Below are 19,608 nucleotides of genomic sequence, written 5' to 3'. Positions count from 1 at the left end.
GGACTATGTATGAAGAAATTTCCTTGAATATGGTTAATGTTTCCTACTGTAAGATAGATTTGGCCCTCAAAGACATGGAGGACCAGGGACAATTGGACTATAACACCATGGATTATTTGAATACTCAGTAACCTGTTGTACCGAGTATTTTTGGTATCCCAAAGTTACATAAAAACAAACACGACCCTACTATGAGACAAATTGTAAGTGTAGAGGGTTCATGACATACTCACTTTGCAAATATATAGACATAAAGTTTAAAAATGCCCTTGAGAATGAATCACATATCTATCTGTATTGATTCTTTGCATTTTCTAAAAAAAGTTCAACAAGCTTAATTATGATGAGAATGCTACTTTTCTTACTGTGGAAGTGGTCAGCTTATATAATGTGATACCCCACACTTTAGGGTTGGAATGGTTTAAAGAGTTCTTATTTGACTCCAAGTTATTTTCGAATGATGAGGTGGGAGTTATGGTTAATTTTATGGAAATAATTTTATGAAATTATTTTGTATATTTTGAGGGACATTATTTCCTGCAAAAGACTGTTGTAGCCATGGGGTCAGTTTGTGCCCCAATATTTGGTAATATTATTATGCTAATGTAGGAGAGGAAGTATTTGCTCCTTCCCCATTCAAGAGTACTTGAAGAATATATCTACGATATCTTGATGATTTAATTTTTGTGTGGGTGGGGGATGAATCTTGTATTCATTAATTTTTGACATACATTAATGAGACCACTACTTTTTTGAAGGTCACACACACATACAATTTCAATAAGATCAGTTATTTCGATGTCGAAATTTGTAAAGATTGAGAGAGTAAACAATATATAAGTAAAATATACAGGAACCCCATTTATTGCAATAGTCTGCTGCACTATGATAGTTGTCACCCTAATCACATTAAGAAGGATGTAATTAAGGGGCAATTTGTCTGAATAGCACGAATGATTACAAGAGACATGCATTTTTTTGCTCAGTGTTCCATTCCTAGTAATATGTTTATTTCAAGGGGTTACCCAGGTCCCTTAATAGAAAAGGTGAAAGATGAAATAGTTACTAAGAGGAATGGAGGGTTATTTTCACCACTGTTATGGGCACAAGGTACATTTGATTCCAACAACAATGGATTTTTAAAATCTAATGCTATAAGTAACTATCAGTGTTCCTTTACAACTAAGTTTTCCGTAGATTCTCATATGATCCAGGGCATTTTAAATAGGAACTGGCAGTTACTTCAAGTACAAGATGGATTGATAGAAAAACTTGGATATAAGCCTAATATTGTATACAAGAGGGGGTGTACTATTAAAACTATGTTAGAATGGAAAGAGGAGAGCTCATTAAGTAAAGGGAGGATATGTACAAAAAATGCGGTCTTTGTACACAATGTTGTCATATTTTAAACAAAGAACATGTTAGAATTAATTCCTGTACCATACAACCTAACGGACTTTTCAACTGTACCTCTATTGGGGTTATATATGCTGCCATTTGTTCCCAGTGCCCTGGATTTTATATAGGGAAAACTACAAGTAGATTTAAAGAGACAATCTATGAACATATTAGGGATATGAAAAATAAAAATAATAACAATGCAGTTTATAAACTTGTGGAAATGTACCCTACACATACTTTTAGTTTTTTTGTTTTAGAAGGGGTTAAAAAAGGCCTTCAAGGAGGTCCCTGGGCAGACATGGTAGAGTTTATAGAACTTCTTTGACAGATAAGGTTGAATGCCCAGGTTTCACCTGGGCTGAATGACACTTGTAGTGTAGCTAGTTTTTTTAAGGCTGCATTCACATTGCTTTTAGTACTTTATTTCGTTACTACGAGATTAATTGATTGAATAATTTGAAACTATGTTTTATTGGTGAAGACTTGGTCATGTGGCCAATTATTTTTTTTTTTTAATTTGTGGTTTTTGTATGCTTGTATGTTTTATTCTGAAGACGTCTTGTGATACAAGCTGATGAAAGTGCTAAATAAACCTTGTTTGATGGGACTTGTTTTTGTTTCTGCGACACTTTCTTGATACAAGGCATTTTTTGTTTGAGTTTGGTGTTCATTTGGTTCTGGACATGTCCATCATCCAAACCTCTGCCATTAAGCACCTGAAATGCTAACTAAATTCATCTCATTAGTCATAGTCAGGGATTATCCCTCTATAACACACGTGAGGCAGTATAGAAATCTTTTAAGTATAAAAAATATAGCGCAGAGATGGCACTATAATTCTTGATAAGAATGGGGTTAGGTATGTTATAAAAAGGAATAGCTTAACTAATAAAATGAAAACAGAAGTGGGGAATGATGAAACTGGATATGTGCATGTAATAAATGAAACATCAGAAATTATGAAAAAAAAATCCAAATTAAAAATATAAATACAGTTAGCAGGGTGTTTAAGAGAGGTTAATATGGGATTTTTGAATATATATGAAAACAAGCAGCCAGAAGGAGTAAATGTTCATGGATAAATACTAGGCTAACTGTCCTGAAGGGCAGTTTTAATCCTAGCCAATAACCCTAGATCAGAATCAAACCACCTACCTTGTGTCTATGTGGTGAAGAGCTTAACCATCATGGCAAACGTCATAAATAATTAGACTTAAATAGAAATATGTAGGGTCCGATTCTTGCTCTTGGTGTAAGTGACCACTTACACTGAGAGCAGGCTGAGAACAGTTTTTTATTTTTTAATCTGGCCCCGATTTAAACCTGTTTATATACAGGCCTTGCACTAAAGGAAGTCACTTATAGTGACAGCAAATCCTACAGAATCAGAACAGATTACACTGGAAGCAACTCTTTAGGAATCTGACATGGTGGGTTACTAAATTTGCAAGAAAAATCTGAAGTATTAATTGAGTATTTTTCTTCATTCTTTTCAAGTAGATGTGGATGACAGAATAAAATGTGGGAGAGTTCATTTTTACAGAGTAGAAAAAAAAAACATGTGGGAGTGTTCATTTGCATAGAGTAGAAAAAACTATGGCTGCATTAATTAAAATAGATGATGAGTAGGTGAGTTACTGAAAATTAGAGGTATGGGATATAATAATAACAGTTTATCAGTTTTTGTGTTAAAAGATTTAACTGTTGCTATTACCTATTATATGACATTTCTGTTTAGATTATTCAAAACAGATGTTGTACAGTATGAACATCAACAGTACTTTGGTGTTAAATTATTTGAAAAATAGCTTGTAGTGTCATTCTGACAGATTATATGATGGTGGTTTTTTTTATTTGTTTTGTTGTTAGTGACTTTAAAAGAAAATATATCCAAAAATTAAAATAGCAAGATTTTTCTTTTTTAATATTTTGATGAAACCAGTTTATTAAAATATAACATTGTTAAACAAAGATATGTCTTATCTGTTTTTTTGTTGTCGTTGTTTGTTTTAGAAATGAATTAGAGTGCAACTAGAAAATACAGTACTTTTTGATGAAATATACATGGACTTGTGCCCAACATTTGATTCAGTGTCAAATGACAGCTAAGTCAGCAAAATAAAAATAATGCAGGTAAGGGAAAATTCAGAAAGATGGATTAGAACTGGTAACTCTGCAAGTTTAAAAAAGCAGTGGCAATGACTTTAATGTCCAGGTATTGCAATGGACTGAGCAGTGTATCCCATATTTCAGTCTGTAGTAAGGTATGATTCAATACTTTATAACAGGCATATATTAATGGAGAATAATATCAATGTGTTTATAGATAGTTCACAAAAAATGGTAAAATGATAGAGCTTATAGTTTACTGAATACTTTATGATAGCTGGAGGGATTGGATAAGAGGTAAAATCTACCATTTAATAGAAAGTAAGGTAGGGTTATGCATTTTGGTTTACATAAACTTAGTAAAATAGAAATTGTGGTATACTGAGCTTTGCAGTTTAGTGCTATTGTAGTACTGGGTATCTATAAAAATCTATAACAGTGAACTGGGCTACTGTATGAAATGTTGTTGCACATGAATGCAGTGTTCAGGTAATAAAGCAGGATTACATATAATGCAGGTCTGTGTGTCCTCCCTCCCTATGCTTGTATAAGCTTTCACCAGCTGAGCTAGTTTTTTCCTTTTCTTAGACATGTGGTGAGTCAATCAGTGGCTCTAAATTGTCTATAGGGGTACGTGTGTGTGTGTGTGTGTGTGTGTGTGTGTGTGTGTGTGTGTGTGTGTGTGTGTGCGTGTGTGTGTGTGTGTGTGTGTGTGTGTGTGTGTGTGTGTGTGTGTGTGTGTGTGTGTGTGTGTGAATACCTGTGCATGCATGTGACACACAGGAGGAATGCTTGGCAATGAACTTCTGCTTCTGTATAGTTTATTGTGATTTTTTTTTCCCTTAATAGAGAACTGAGAAGAAGAACAAAGCTGGGCTAGTTAAAGTACTGAAAATAAATTGTGGTCACAGGGTAGTTAAAGTGCTCATGTTTAAATGAAGATGACTTTTCTTGGAAGAACTGATACATTTAAACTGTTGTGGAGTTGTGGTCAGCATACACTGAAATAAGTAAACATTTTTTGTGTAGCAAATAACATTTCTGAGGGTAAGCATATTGCAACATTAGCCAGTTGTATTTGTGATTCCGTACATGAGCCACACTGAAACTTGCATCAGAATCTCAAACCAGAAAAAAGCTACAGCAAACACTAAAATATTAAATGGACATTTAAATCTCAAAGAAGTGCATCAAATGTTACACTTTAACCATCACAACTAGAAGACCAATGGAACCATAATGTCATATGAGTAGAAACAATTTATTAGGGTTTGATACATACTTAGATGAAGAACGGAGTGATAATTTTGTTACTAGCAGCAGCATAAAGAAGACAGAGCTAGAAACAGAAGTAAAATGTATTTATTGCTGTTGGTCTGGATTAAAATTAAGGAAATAAACCTCTGATATGGGGAAAAACTCTTGATTTTCATCTGGAACTCCACTTTAAGAAGGTAATTAATAGTTTCTGAATTTACTTTTGTTACAGTGAATGAGCATGTATCCACAAACCAGGAACAGTGTAATCCAAAACAAAGTTTCCCAGACAACTAAATTTGATATAAAGCAGAACATAACTCCAAAACAATAAAAAGCTTACCCAGAAATATGTCATTGAAATAAAGTACAAATCCTTTGATTAATTGCTTTTCTAGGCTTGAGATTGAAACAAAGTAATATAAGAGAAGCTGGGTATAAGAGTTCATAATCATCCATACTTTGTCTACATTTTCAAAGTTTAACATGCAACTTAATTATTTAGTTTACTGATATAAAACCAGGAGGTCATATTTGTTGACCCCCTACTCCAATGGGTCTACCTTTTATTATCAAATGTCCACTTCACTAAACTGCAAAAAGATGAGATGACATTGCCCAAAACTTTTTTTTTTTTTTCAATATTCACATCACTTGAGTTTTACTCCTGCAAAGTAGACACTTAGCCACCATGGGAAATGTTGCCCTTTTCCCCACTATAGTGTGATCTTGGAGTTAGTATATTTAGTTGGGGGGTTGAGGGGGGTTTGATATGCTCCAATGTGTTTCTTTTTACATAGTGGTCAAGTGTCTCCTTTCCTGGAGTAAAACTCTGCAGATGTGAATGTCCAAAAACATCAGTTTTCAGCAAAGTTGTCTTGTCTTTTTGTAGTTTGGTGAAGTGGGCTTTCAGTAATTACAGGTAGACCAAGTCCAACAGCATGAATCTCTGTGAGACAATAAGCATCCCATAAATCAAATACTTTCATGTGCAATACAGTATTAGAGCTATATATAGGTTCATAGGTGCATAGGTACGTACTAGGCTATTGGCCCTAGGGCCTATATAAGCCTAGCCAAAAGGTACCCTGGCTTTCACCACCCAAGAAAATTATTTTTCTGTTCCACTGTTGAGCAGAGCCACAGAATTGATCCCCATGGTGAATTTCCTATCTCCCATCCAATCATCAAGATTTTTCTCGAAGAGTGCTAATGAGGAGCTTTGTTTAATATAGATAGGTAGTTTGTTCCAGAGTATGGGAAGTCTCTGGGACAGGAATCTATCCCTCCAGCATGTTCTGTTTATTGTGGTGACAAAATTTAGGTCTCTAGAGTGTGTAGCTCAGAGGGATTGTGATTTCTTTAAGTAGAGCATGTCCAAAAGCTCTGGGTTTGGCATAGCTTTGTGTGTTAGGCAGAGATCGCCTCTGAGTAGGCGATATGTGATGGAGTAAAGCTGCAGTTTTTTGGGACGGTCTGTGTAGGGCATCTGCTTGAGGCCAGTAATCCTCTTTGTGAGGTATTTCTGCGGCCTTTCCAGTTGTTGTAGATGTCTTGTGAGGTACATACCAAAAGTGGCGTTGTACTCTATAATGGGTCTAATGAGTGACGAGTAGAGGGGAACAATAACCTCTTTTTCCTGGATGAGAAATCTTTCGTGATGAGGTGTGCCATGTGGAAGGATTTCCTGACTACTGTGGTGATGTGATTATCAAAGGAGAGACTACTGTCCACCTGTGTCCCAAGGTCTCCTATCACACTTTCGGTGTTAAGTAGACTACCACCTATGTGGTAGTTCATGGGTACAGAGTTTTTATGAAAAGGTATGACAATGCACTTTTTGACATTGAGCTTGAGGCCATGGCTTTGACACCAGGCATCTATCTCAGCGAGGCCCTTTTGTAGGATGTCCACATTTTTTGAGTTTTGATTATGGCTCCTAGTTTGCAGTCATCTGCAAACTTCATTAGCCAAAGACCTTCTGTGTTAGCCTGTACTTCAGAGAAGTAGATACCAAACAGGAGAGGACCCAGGACTGAACCCTGTGGTACTCCATTTGTCACTGGTCTGAAGTTAGATTTGGAGTCTGCTACTTTCACAGTGTGGGTTCTGTCAGTGAGCCAGTTGGCAACCCATCTTGTGACATAGGGATTTATACCTAGTTTAGTGAGTTTATCTATAATTCTAGAGTGGGGGATGGTGTTGAAAGCCTTGGCGAGATCTAGATAGGCTGTGTGAATTACCTTACCCTCATCTACGGCTTTGGTGACTGCTTCAAAGAAGTCTATTAGGTTTAGGAGACATGATCTGCCTTTTACAAACCCGAACTGGGTGGGGTCCAGAGTTTGGAGATTACCAAAGTCATTGTTTATAAGTTCCATGTTGATATGTTCCATACCCTTGCAGACCAGTCTCGTCAGGCTAATGGGGCGGTAGGTTCTGTGGTCCATGGTGGCTCCTACTTTGTGGAGTGGGACAACTGTTGCTGTGCACCATTCAATGGGCACATAGCCTGAGTTGAGGCTATGACTGAACATGGTATTTAGGTGGGGGGCCAGTTCATTCTCTAGTTCATGTAGAACACAGCCTGGGATGTTGTCAGGTCTCATGGATGCTGTGTTCTTGGCTTTAGAGAGTGTGTGTTTTACCTGTGCAGCCATAATTACAGGAACTTTGCATTCTTCCGGTATAGAGATGGGCCCTTTAGAGGATGAGAGGGAGGTAAAGTTAGCACTGAACCTTTCTGCCAGGATGTTAGCAATATCAGTTGGCTCTGTATATTTAGTGCCATTGTGCTGTAACTCAGAGCAGATCTGAGTGTTACCATTGAGATTCTTGGCATAACTATAGAATGGATTGTGGTTGTCTTCAGAGTCAGTGGCAATTTTATTTTCGTAACTAGCTTTGGAGGATTTTATGAGGGATCTCAGCTTCTTACTGAGTCTGGCCAGGGAGTTCCTCCAATCATGTAATTTTACACTTTTTTGCAACAGTTTCTTTCTTCTGTTGTAGAGTTTGTTTATGGCAGGGGGCCACCAGATTGGCTTCCTTTTTTTGGAAGATAGCATCTTGGTTCTGTTAAGGATTGCATGATCCATGCACTCATGTAAGTGCTTATAAAGTGCGTTTGTGTAGGATTCAGCAATCATACCTCTATTGTCCGTCAGCATGGGTGTCGTGAGATTTGCTACTTCTGTCTTAAGAAGTGTGAAGTTGGCTTTGGATACATTTTTTATGGTGGTTTCCCTAATGGGGGGTGGGGGAGGGATATGGATGTCTAGGGTGATTAGCTTATGGTCAGATCTGACCAACGAGGAATTTACCTATGGTGTAGAGCACCAGTTGCCCATGTTGGTAATAACCAGGTCTAGGATATTTGTGCCCATGGTGGGGGTGTGGATAAGTTGATCCAAGGCATTGAAATTTCTGAATTCCAGAAAACATTGAGCAAAAGAGTTGGTACATGAGTAGTTTTCCTAGTTAATTGTGGGGTAGTTGAAATTGCTCATTATTAGGGTGTTGGTTGCACCATAATATTTTCCAGTGTATCAAGAAATTAGGAGTGGGAATCCTGGGGCATGGTGGGGGATCTCTAGCAAGCTACAATTTGGATTGCGGTCTTACCCAGAGTTAGTTACACTTGGATAATATCGGATGCATTATGCTGAGCAACTAGCCTGGAGGTGTAGATATCTGTATTGAATATGGACACATGGTGTGGTAGGAATTATAGCCTTCTAATGCAGGGGTACTCTCTGGAGCCTTGAACCAGGTCTCTGTCACTGCTCAGATGTTGATGTTCTCCATTTTAAGGAGTGCCTAGAGTGAGTGCATTTTGAGGTTTAGACTTCCAGCATTGAGTAACAATACCCTCAGATTCTGCTTGCTTGTACCTGTTACAGTGGTGAATGTGTCATTTCAACCTTGCCTAAAAAAGGCACTATAGGGGTGGCTAGAGCCTTAGCCAGTATCCGGAATCTCAGGGGCAACAGGTGCAGGTCATTTCTGGCAAAGCATCGTGGTTTGTCAATCATGTCATCCCAGGCAGACAAATACTTGATCCCCTTAGAATGACACCAGAAGCTTAGCCAATTATTGAAGTCAATCATTTTGTCCTTGTACTGTGGTATCATTCTGGGTGATGGCTGGATTCTACTCAGGGCTAGGATCATATTTCCCTGGGCTACAAGATCGGACAGCTCCTCTATGTCCCTTTTCACATAGTCCAGGGCGGTATGTCTCAGGTCATTCACACCAACATGGACAATGACAGAGTCATATTCATACTTGTTGTGGAGTGACCTGAGTGCATGCATTATATGGTGGATCCTGGCACCCGACAGGCAGCTGACAGTAACTTTCTCCTTGGTTAGCCTGGTGAGTGGAACATCAGTGTGCCTGACTATAGAGACACCTGTAACTAGAGTGTTGGGTACGTTGTTATGCCTTATGGGCTGTGGCTGAGTGGCACACTGAGTTTGTGGGCTATGTGTCATTTGGGTTGTGTTGGGGGGGGTGGAGGTTGCTTGTGTTTCTGCTTTGGAAGTCCCTGTTGCTTGGGCAGGTTTTTACTGAGAGCCTCTGTTAATGTAGGTGTGTGTTTTTTGTTTCTATGAGTGTGTTTTGGTGGAGTAGGTTTTGAGGGACCATGTGATGAGTGGGGTGTGGTGCAAGTGTTTACCTTCTCCTCTTGACTGTCTAGTCCAGTCTTGGGTGAAGAGAGCTTTGCTTCCAGTTTGGCTATATAAGTGCATCTTTCACAGGTTGTAGTGTTGGGTGGTAGGAGGAGAAGGTTGTCTGTTTACATGAGGCAATTGCTGCATTGCCCCAAGATGCCCAGATTCATCAGGTAGACAGGAGAAAACACCGGGAGCTGACCCTTAGACATACCTGAATAGGTGCTTATTTGTTAAGTACTAGAAACTGTTTTCCTCTAGACAAGTGAGGAAAATTGAGTGCTGTAGTAATTTTTAGCTTATTTAGTGCTTACAACGAGTTCTGAACAAGTGCTGAGCTCAAAGAAACAGACGAGTACTGAAACTAAAAAACTGGCTAGTTCTAAGAAACAAAATTAAGCTAGAAGGCTTCCCTCCACCAAAGAAACACTTGGGGGCTCAGAAGCTCACAAACAGTCCTGGACACAGCAAATCTGTATCCAGACTAGACTACCCACAGGAAAGGCAGGAAACAAGCTCTGAAAATTTTTTTTTTTTTGCTAAACTTTTTATCTTTATAGTGTGCAGCTCATGGTCTGCAGTTTAATCAATGAAGTTAATTGTGTTATCTGCCCCTATTTTTCTGTAGCATGTATGCACAAAAATTAGATGAGCTAAGTAAGTGACCCTGTGATGATGTAAGGTATTCCCTGCTATGCCAGGAGAAGTAGGGCAAAGGATGTGTAACATATGCCAGCATAGCTATCTGGAGTTTTGTAAAGAATTATATGTCATTTGTATATCAGATTGATTTGTACAGGTGCTTGTGTTGCAAATGCATTTGTAAAGCTGTCTGTGCTAAAATATACCAACAGTGGGTCCTGCTGGACAGAAATGAAATATACCTGTATGTCAGACTGTATTGTAACTGTTGAAATTACTATATTGTAACAGAGGATGCTGGAAGAAAATATGTCTATCTTAGTCCAGATAACTTTGAAAAATATTCCAAAATTAAATTTCCTCATTTAGGCCATAAAGATTGTATCTTACAGTTCTGATTGCAGCCAGAGATAAAATGTCTGTGAAAACCAGGACTGGGATTCCTACTGTATTGTCCTTAGGGGTGAACTAATTGCTACCCTGGAAGGGTGGAAGTTTTTGAAATATTTTCATAGCCTCCAGATGCTATAACACTGCTTGTCCATGTAGCCTGCTCGTAGTGCATTAGCAACACAGCTGTCAGTGATTTTATCCCATGAATTCTTCACCTAAGTCACAATCTCTTGCAGGCTAGGCTTCACAAAGTTTCCATGCTGATTTTGCTCCATTCTATTTTCAATGTAGTCACTGCTTCCATGTGCAAATGGTCCCTGAATGGCTTGCTTATTCAATATCAAGAATCCTGAGATAGGCAGTTATTCCTGTGGAAAACATTATTTGATCTATTCTTCTCTGTGCTAGGAATTTCTTCATGTATTTAGCATGGTGAGTGCTGGCTGAGTCCCAGACTAGCAGACCTCTTTCGCCACCTCACAAAACAAGTGGCAGCATTACATCGACCCACTTCCTTATAACTGCTTGTGTGCACCAGGCTTTTTCAGTTTCAAGAATGTAAAAGCCTGAAACAAGTTCAATCTTATCTTTCTTGCCCTTAGCAAAGCTCTATGTGTGTGCATGTTAACACATACTAGATTCTGATTCAGTTTCTAGTAAAGGCAACAGTGTGTGAGGCAGAAGTCAGAAGACCAGATGTATGTGATGTCATTCCGTAATCCATCACTAAAATTATGTTTTAATTCTAGATGAGACAGAGGTTTCCGGGCAGTCTGTTTGTTTTGTAAAACCTGACGAAAGAAGGACCACTCACCTACATCATATTGCCTTGCTCTAGTAAGTAAACTAGGGGACAATAATTCTTTATATCAGTCAGGAAAATATAGTGAGATTAATTAACTATTGTTTTCTGTATCTGTGTAAATCTTTCCATCGGTGTTATTTTTAATATTTCCTGTGACTGAAAAGCTGGTGTTTATTATAAACAGATATTCAGTATTTTCATTTTCTTTTTTTATTTATTATTAAATATATTTAAACTTTTCATTGTGGCTGGAATTTTAATATTTTAAACTTTGAGAGTATTTGTATTTATTTGGTGACACTGTGGCCACTCTTGAAAGCCTTGCTGCATTGGTAAAACACTACCATTTGTATTAGTATTAATTTTTCTCAGTATAATTGGCTACCCTTGTAAGAGCCTTAGAGTAGCTAGCTTTGGAGTGTTCTAATGGCAGTATCTACCTTATAGTCTGGACAGAGAGGGCATAGCTGATAAATCTGTGCCAGCCTTTTCCAGGTCAGTGTGTGTGTGTGTGTGTGTGTGTGTGTGTGTGTGTGTGTGTGTGTGTGTGTGTGTGTGTGTGTGTGTGTGTGTGTGTGTGTGTGTGTGTGTGTGTGTGTGTGTGTGTGTGTGTGTGTGTGTGTATGAGTGTGTGTGTGAAAATCAAATCTCAACGAGTGTGTGTGTGTCAGCTACCTGGAGCAGGGACACAGAGCACTGGTTTCACAGAGAAGTTGGTGGAAGACTTGGCTTGGAACACTCAGCTGAGTTCTCAACTCTACACTTGTGTCAGTGGGGAGTCTTATTTGGGGGCCTGGAGAGAGATAGAGGGAAACCCAGCCCCAGGACTGAGTGTGCCCCCTGTGTGCTCTTAATGGAAATTGCGCTTGGTGCAGACAGCTGCATCTGGAAATACTGTACTTATCTATTTTAGTTCCAAGTGAACATCTCTCACTGGTGACTGTGGTGAGGGTTGAGGATCCTTGATCACTGGCCAAGAGGAGGGACATCACAGACCCTACCACATATTTTGTCCTTTTTCCTTCCTTTGTTGCTATTTAAAACTAAAGCTGCAATTGTCCCATAGAGTTGTTGGGCTGAAAAAAAAAACATTTGTATGGAATCAGCAAAATTAGGATGGCTCACATTTGTCTGGATCAAAACTAATGGTTTATCTGCAAACACAAGTCTTGTCCTTCATTCATACCTAGCAGCTAGACGGAACATATCAAGAGACTTAAACTACTTACTGTTTTAAGATTGTATTAGAAATCTTTGTTTTCTATTATGCAAAACCATTAATTCAAACAATAACCTCATAATTCTTCTGAAATTACTTGTTTGAATAGTAATATGGAACACAGTAGCGAGTAACAGGGAAACTTGTTTTAATGATTTTAAAATCTAAGAATACTAGTCAGAAATGTTCTGCTTAATTGCACTTTAATTAAAGATATATTGCATTTTATTATTTGTATTTGCATTGGTGAAATTATTTATTTTAATGTTGCATACTATAAGAAGGCCTGATCCAGTAATTGTAGAATCAGATGGCAAATAATGTTTGTTAATGACAGGAAGTTTATTATAAATCTAACTGTAGTCTAAAATATAATGTATAAAAATCATAAGTGTCATGCTGTCGATATTTCATCTGACATTTCAAACCACATTAATGAAGAAAGGTTCTTTATAACTCCAAGGTACTTTTAATGAGAGGAAACAAATTATAGTGCTTACTACCTTGGGGCCAGATTGTATTAAATCTTTGACATACAGATATGCATTTCAGAAAGAATTGTAATGCATAAAGAGGTGAATATTTAAAAATGTTTCAAGCACCCTAGAATGAAAAAAAATGAGTGACAGACCATAATAACACAATGAAAAGATGGCTCAAATGTCAGTTACTGTAATAACTCAAAGATGTCAAGATCATGCCACATAAACAGGCTATGATCTGTGCTGTCTAGGCTTTACTTTAACATGTCCTCATATCATTATGGCTAGGTTATAAAGCTATTGAATTGCCTGAACTGCCTTCAGTGCAATTACAGAAAGCATAGCTAAGTGTTTAATATGTATAGTTTTTGCATGCAGCTGGTTTAGGTGTACTTGATAAGAGTGAAGTAAAGTTTTTATTAGTTTACTTTTCTAATCTACCCAGTAAAGGAAGGAGTCACTGGGATACATTTTAGGTATCTACAATGAAACAGGTACAAGAATGAAAAGACATAATGTGAAGAAAGGAATTTAACTGGATTGAAGGCAAAAATTTAGATGGTTACATTCCACTCCATTCTATGTGTATTTTACTATAGAAAAGCAGAACAAAATACAATCATCATTGTCAAATCCTAGCAATTGTTATGTAATTCTGAGACTCATATGTGCAAGTCCCATACCAGTGGAACTTAATGACCAAAAATGTGGACTTATATATCCTAATGTCAGATATATGTGTATGTGACCTTATCTATAGATCCAGATCTATATGTCATATCCTGTTCCTTGCAATACTCCCTGTTTTCTAAGCAATGACTAGCTTGGAATATAGCTGTGGATGGTATACATGGGATTTGCACCCCCCCCCCCCCGCAAAAAAAAAATAAACATGCTTAAAGGAGAATAGCAATGCTTGTTGTGTTTTGGTCTATTTTGTGATATCCTGCTGCTCATAATAGTGTGCCTTAACATTTCAGTAGGGAGCCTCAAATCCTCCTGTTTTTTGTGGATAAGTGAACACTAGCCCTCCGAATAAAAATGAGCATATGATGTGTACTTAAGGCTACAAGGCTCAGATTGTCCTGCACTGTAAAGGGGCATCTACAGTTAAGTTTACCTAATCAGTGCTTCTGCAAACCCTCATATTAAATTCACAGGTTAGTACCAGTGAGCAGAATGTATTAAACCTGCATAGTTCAGGCAGTACAGAGATAAGTCTCTATACTAACTGCATTTCAAGACATTTTTGTAATCATATTATAGTCATACATTCTCTATGTTCAAAGAAGCAGAACAAGGAAAACAGGGCTAGAAAACAAAGATGCACCACATAATATTTGATCTTCCAATGTCACTGACATGTGAATTTGGCTTAATTCAGTTATGTATGCAGAAAGACAATGATTAGCAGCTTGTCTGCTATATAGCTGATAAAATGACATACTCCGCTGGATTAGACAAATGTATGTAAATGAACATTGACCTTGATAAAGTGCTATATACTCCATCCTTCATTAAGCTAAGGGGAAAAATTAAAAGCAAAACAAGAGTGACATTAGTAGCATAATGGGAAACTGCCAATTCCATGAACGAACAAGTGTTAAATAAAAATGGCTGAAATTCAAACTTCTAAAATAAAATCCCCACCATCACATAATACAGCAATGCATTAAAAACAATCACTGGTGTGTTTAGGTGTGACAAAATATACTGGGATGTTCTTTCAGTATATATCATTGTGCATTCTGGCTTGTAAGGAATACACAGATTTTGAAATTATAGCTGTTCATCGCAGGGTTTGGCGTAATATTATCTATACCTATCATACACACTCTCAAGTACCTTATAAGATGCATCTGTGTATATATGCACACACATCTATATATATATATATATATATTTATATAAATATATATAATTATGTCATTAAGTATTGAGAACTCATAAGAGAGAAGATCACAAACAGTAAAAAATGAAACTCAGAAAAGCACTGAAAGACTCAAAAGACTGAATTACAAAACACAAAATACATCTCTCCCACTAAAAATGCCCTATATAAGAAAATCCCTTGTACAAAACTGAGATCAACTATTAAGTTGCTAGTAATACTGTTAAGGAAGGGGTGTATAGGGTTAGGGTCATGGTCACGGTTAGCATACATGAGTAATGTGTACAGGGGGCTTCAACCCCCACCATCACACTATACATATATATATATATATATATACCGACTCTGAGATTGTACAATAACAGTAAATGGACATAATCCCTTCCCTGCTATGGTAGTGATCTCACACTTTTATATCAATTAGGTATTTTCTTGATCATCTGTGACTCAATAAAGCTTAAATTTGATGGTGGTGTTGGAACCCTCCCACTTATTATATATAAATATCTATATCTAGCTACATAGCTATATATATATATATATATATATATATATATATATATATACACCATATTTTTCCAGAGTGGTCATGATATAAGCCCTAGCCTAAAAATAAGCCCCAGCTAAGATCGTCAGCAACACATGCCGGGCGTGATGAATTATAAAATAATAATATTACTGACACCATTTTCAGACCATTCTGTCTCCCAACTTCTTCTCTTTGCAGAAAGTCGTAAGATTCTTTTCCCGGGAGTCCTCCATGATTCTTACTGTAACACTAATACTCACTCACACTTGATGGTTGAGATCCCTGACTCATAAACACTGGCAAGTGTACTTTGATTGGTCAAAGTACAGACAATGCACGTAAAATGATCGCACTTCATAATGAACGGGTGTGGTTGTATCTTCTTAACCATCACCATTTTGTGTTGCCACTACTGTCTCATAAGTCTTCAGTTAAGTAATCCCCCCAGACAAGATGAGTGCAAAAAGAAGGAGCTATTCCATCGAGTACAAGAAAGGAATCATGGAAGACTCCAGGGGAAAGAATCTGATGGCTTTCTGCAAAGAGAAGAAGTTGGATCTCCATATAGTCTGAAAATGGTGAGCAGCATATGATAACCGCAGTCAACAAGCCGACGAGGGAAATGCTAAGAAGTGCAAGTGTGGATCAGGTCAGCTCCCATTATTTCCTGAGCTGGAAGACATCATCTGTGAATGGATTGCTAACAGGAGAGCAAAGGCTTGGGTTGTGCGCAGGGCTGATACTCAAGCATTTGTCCTTGCAATGGCACCACAGTTAGAAATATCCCCAGAAGAATTCAAAGCATCACAACATTGGTTGGATGGCTTCCTTCAATGATATGAACTGTCTCTAAGAAGATCAACAACACTGTTCAAGCTGAAAGATACTGAAGTTATTAAACGTGCACTTGCATTCAAGTGCTTGGTTGATAGCATCAGCTTTTCTAAATACCAACTCTCCAACATGATTGTTATGGATGCAACTGCAGTGTTTATGGGCCAAGTATTTCAAGCAACAATTGTTCAGAGGGGTGCCTCTTCAATATACATTCCTTCTACCGGTTATGAAAGTACACGTGTTACCTGTATTTTGGCAATTCGTCTAGATGGAAAGAAAAACCCACCTCTAATTATTAGTAAGGGCAAGAAAGATAAGATTGAACTTGTTTCAGGCTTTTACATTCTTGAAACTGAAAAAGCCTGGTGCACACAAGCAGTTATAAGGAAGTGGGTCGATGTAATGCTGCCACTTGTTTTGTGAGGTGGCGAAAGAGGTCTGCTAGTCTGGGACTCAGCCAGCACTCACCATGCTAAATACATGAAGAAATTCCTAGCACAGAGAAGAATAGATCAAATAATGTTTTCCACAGGAATAACTGCCTATCTCAGGATTCTTGATATTGAATAAGCAAGCCATTCAGGGACCATTTGCACATGGAAGCAGTGACTACATTGAAAATAGAATGGAGCGAAATCAGCATGGAAACTTTGTGAAGCCTAGCCTGCAAGAGATTGTGACTTAGGTGAAGAATTCATGGGATAAAATCACTGACAGCTGTGTTGCTAATGCACTACGAGCAGACTACATGGACAAGCAGTGCTCATTTAAGGAGAGCTCTATTGCTAGGCATGACAGATTGGGGCCAATGGTTTTACAGGAAATCGAGTCACAAGAAATTCGGGGGTTGGAAACTAATGACAATGTTCCAGAAGAAGATGACATGACTGTATTTGAATAACGTTTCCTTTATCGGGGCAACCAAATGGTTTGCTTCTGCTTTCAGCTGCCAGCAAGTTCTTGTCAGTTTTTTGACTTTATTGTATTAAGGTAACGTTTCATTATTAAGAGGTAATTACAAAGAAAGGCCACTAGTTTCTGGACTTCATTTTTATGATTTTCCATCATTCTTCTCTTATGGATTGGGTAAGGAATAAAGAAAGCATCACCACTCAAAAAGGTGGCAGTTATTCACCTGTTTTATTCCCCTCCTCCAATACACCTGTATTGAGAGTTTTCTGCACTTTCTGTTAAGCATGAAATATTGCACTGTGAAAGCTAAGGTGTAGATATTCTGAAGTTGAAATGTTTGTTGCACTGTTTATGTAGAATTTTCACACAACTGTTAATGCGTTACCTAGAACTGTTGCCCGATAACGGAAAAGTACCAAATAAATGTCAGTTTGTGTACATGAATAAATGTCAATTTTTGTACATGAATACATTTTGATTTGTGTACGTGAATAAATGAATAAATGTAGATTGCTGTATGGGGGGGGTAAATAAGGCATCCTCTGATAATAAGCACTAATGTGTATTTTGGCGAGGGAAAAAGTATAAGACGCGGTCTTATTTTCGGGGAAATACGGTGTTTATATACATATATATATATATATATATATATATATATATATATATATATATATATATATATATATATATATATATATATGTATATATATATACACACACACATATATATATATATATATATATATATATACATATATATATATATATATATATATATATATATATATATATATATATAGCTGCTATACATTCTGTATATTCTGTTGAACTCACAGAACATACATATTTATTTGCAGTTCATTCACCAAAGCACCAGACAGTTTTTGGAAACATTTTTCAGAGCTTTGGCACCACTGCTCTGGCTAACGGTAATGACTTCTGCTTACTTGTTAGTATGTGATGGCTTATTTTTCTGATGTTCTGATGTCTGGTCTGAAATTGTCAAAAGCACTCACTTTTGAATGCAAGGCTAAATAAAAGGACCATACCTTTCAACATCTTAGAGCAAAACATCTGGACAAAGATATAATGAATGGGGTACAAAGCCCCCAAAAATAAAGACAATTTTTCAATATTGCTCTTACAAACTTAGAAAGTTGACAAAATAATGAGATTTACATCAGCATGAATTTTATAAAGGATATGAAGTCTAAAACTCAAATTCCTGTCATTACTTTCTGACTTGAGTCCTTAGAAATTTTCGAATGAATTGCTAGAAAACCACAATTTTTGTAGAAGCAGACCAAAACTATGAGACAAAATTCTTGACATTCTTTAAAAATCTGGACAGTTGAGACATATGAAAAGGAATAGCATCAAATGTTGCTTTTACTGAGATGTTTGTGTAGTCATGGTAATTTAGAGTATATGATAATAATGAAAGTTTTGGATAAACAGAAAGTTTCAGCATTGGAGGTGAGCTTGTGTGTGTGTGTGTGTGTGTGTGTGTGTGTGTGTGTGTGTGTGTGTGTGTGTGTGTGTGTGTGTCTGTGTGCGTCTGAGTGTGAGTGTATTGCAGTTATGGTTAAAGTAAGAGCTAGGAAAGGGGAGTGGTCATAGGTTCATAGGTTGGTACTAGGCTATTGGCCCTAAGGCCTATACAAGCCTAGCCATAACAATTCCTTGGCTATTTCTTCACACAGTATTTACTTCCCTGAACCCCTGTCTAGCAGGGTGACTGACATGATCCTGGGGTGAATTTACTATCTTCCATCCAATAATCAAGGTTTCTTTTGAAGACGGCCAAAGGGGCGCTCTGCTTGACATGTATGGGAAGAATATTTCAGAGTGTAGGGAGTCTCTGGGTCAGGAAACTATCCCTCCTGCATGTTTTATTCATTGTGATGACAAGGTTTAGATCCCTGGACCGCATCCCTTTGAGGGATTGGGATTTATGTAGGTGTAGAATGTCCAACAGCTCTGGGCTTGACATGGCCTTGTATGTTAAGCAGAGATCGCTTCTGAGTAGATGATATATAACAGAGTATAGGTGGAGTTTTTTAGATAGTCAGCACAGGGCATCTGCTTTAGGCCTGTGATTCTTTTATTGAGGTATTTATGCGTCCTTTCCAGTTGTTGCAGATGTCTTGAGACGTACATACCAAACAGAGTGTTGTATTCTATAATAGGTCTAATGAGGGATGAGTACATTGGGACAATGACCTCCTTTTTTCTGGATGAAAAGCCCTTAGTGATGAGGTGTGCCACATAGAAGGATTTCCTGACTGTTGTGGCAATGTGGTTATCGAAAGTGAGACCACTGTCCACCTGTGTCCCTAAGTCTCTTGTCACACTTTTGGTGTTTAGTGTACTGCCACCTATGTGGTAATTCGTGGGTACATGTTTTTTCCCAAAGGGGATAACTATACATTTCTTGGCATTGAGCTTGAGC

The sequence above is a fragment of the Protopterus annectens genome, chromosome 2.part0, assembly GCF_019279795.1.
Source record: "Protopterus annectens isolate FY-2018-M chromosome 2.part0, PAN1.0, whole genome shotgun sequence".
Classification (NCBI taxonomy): domain Eukaryota; kingdom Metazoa; phylum Chordata; order Ceratodontiformes; family Protopteridae; genus Protopterus; species Protopterus annectens.
The sequence above is the reverse complement of the archived record's forward strand: the minus strand, read 5'-3'. Positions refer to the sequence as shown.